Genomic DNA, 2,230 nt, shown 5'->3' with positions numbered 1-2,230 from the left:
TATATCAATGGAAAGGTGTTACCCGCCCCCCCACCCCCACTCCCCCAATGGTGAACCCAAAGTTACTAAAAAAACGTAAATTTAATCTGATTCAAAGTGGTTTGTTTTGAGACTATTTCAATTTAGCACGCCTGCTTTATTTTTGTCACACCGTGAGATGTTTTTTAAAGTTTTTTTTGTTGTTTAAAAAGTAGTCTCAAGTATTTCTTCGGAAAGTACACGTCTTCATCCTCCCACTACGGTTTCCTGTTGACTCACCGGCTAATGAATGTAATGTTGATGTGGAGTAATGAGCTCGCGTGGAAGCACAGCTCATGTCTAGAAAACAGATTGATGTTTTTGTTGTTGAGACTCTGTCTTCCACACACATATACACACACACAGTCTGGCTGGAATCACTTTTATTGCTTTGTTATGTTAACGGTCAGTGATTTAAGACCGAAGATGATGTCATCCTCCTCATCATGGTTACTAAATTGTTCCTCTGTTCACGTCGGGGCTGTTAGTAATGGTGTGTGACAGAGGTTATGGTGCTGTAGTATGTTAGTGCACGAGCACAGTGAATTGCTCTCACGGTCTTCCTCCAGCTGTTCCTCTGGTTCTTTCTTCTTCTTTAATTTTTTTTTGGATTGATCTAAACCCAGATCTGGCCGAGCCAACAGCTTTATTTTGCTGTTAATGAATTATTGGAAGCGATGATTTGGCATTAGACATTTATTCGCGTGTTTCCATTGGCAGCAAAAAGGCAGTTTGGCTCACCTGACACAGAAAACCATTTCACGCTACAGAAACGGTTGAGTTTTCATAGTTTGACAAAGATATTTTTTTGGTTTTTAGTGTGTTTTTAATATCTGAATTGACAGTCCAGGCAACTGGTCACACATCTGTCTTCAGTCCAGATCGCTCTTGTTCAAGAGACAAGTTTTTATTGACTTTATTGGCACATGTTAACACAGATTAGCAGCAAGCAGCCACTGAACTGGTGAATTCTATCAGAGTAGTTGCATATGTTCAAGCTCAAGCGGTTTGTTGCTTTTCTCTTTCAAAACTCCAGTGGGTCCCATGAACCGTGGAGCTGAAAGGGCCCTGTGGCTACCACGACACAGGCCAAACCACGGGCGTTTTATGGCTATTTGAAAACAGAAATATCTCAGCTTTCTAACGTCTCTCTGCCCACATGCACAAACCCATATGTGTGAGTCACACAAGAGCTATAGTGAGGAGGATAACTATAATTCTATTATATTGCATTGTTTTAGCCAACCAACATGCACAATGGTTTTGACTTTCATAGTTAATTTAGAACATGAGCAGTTGTACAAAGACACATTTAAATGAACGTTTGATTTGAAATGAAATAGATAAATGTGTTGTGCATATGCCTGTAGGAAAAGCAATTCTCGGAATATACAGAGTTTGCAGTGCAGTGTCTTTTCAAAACCAAAAACATATGAGTATAATTGTAAGGAGGGGGGGGCAATCGCTAGAGGCCTCATGATACGATATCATCACAATACTTATGCCACAATACAATATTATTGCGATTTTAAACATATTCGACATTCTGCGTTACATTGCAATTTATTACCTTTTTTTCCAACTTCTAATATTTCCCAATTTCAAATGACGTCCGCAAAATCAAAGTTTGTCAACATCTGTTTTTATCTAAAAAGATGATTTTCTCACATGTTAGTTCATATCATTCCAATGTTATTGCTGCAAAATGGGATTGTCAAGCAGACAAACACATATATGATAAAAGATCCATACTTGGCGTCTGTGTATCGATATAGCATTGCCACAGAAAATGTCGCGATGCTATGCTGTATCGATTGTAGCCAGTTGTTAGGGTACTTGCTAGGTTACATTAGTTTGTGGAGTTACGGGTAACATCCAAATAAAAATTCCCTTCACAAAAGTACATTTACTGTGTGATACAGAAAAAGCCCTCTTTGGAAAAGCCAATTCTTGAAATCATCAGAGTTTAGGCTAACGTTAGCTAATAAGCTACTGTCACGCTCTTTATCCCTCATGTTGTCCTCGGGTCTAATTGACCCAATTGACCCTCTATCAATGTTAGCCTAATTACTGTAGCTAACTAGATACAGCTACAGCCGAGTAGTCAAATTTGACCCCTTTAAAAAATGTCTATATCTGAAATGTGGGTTTCTGTTTAACCGAATTACCACAAAAGATGGATCGGATTCCATACAACGCTCTTTGCAAATAC

General features: G+C 38.8%; 1 protein-coding gene across 1 annotated transcript in view; it reads left to right on the top strand.

Annotated features, from left to right (window-relative positions):
• Nucleotides 1-2,230, top strand: part of aff2 (AF4/FMR2 family, member 2) — a 197,518-nt gene that overhangs the window by 61,042 nt on the left and 134,246 nt on the right.

This window comes from Etheostoma spectabile, unplaced genomic scaffold (genome assembly GCF_008692095.1).
Source record: "Etheostoma spectabile isolate EspeVRDwgs_2016 unplaced genomic scaffold, UIUC_Espe_1.0 scaffold273, whole genome shotgun sequence".
Lineage (NCBI taxonomy): Eukaryota > Metazoa > Chordata > Actinopteri > Perciformes > Percidae > Etheostoma > Etheostoma spectabile.
Note: the sequence above shows the minus strand (reverse complement) of the source record. Positions and strands in the feature narration are given on the sequence as shown.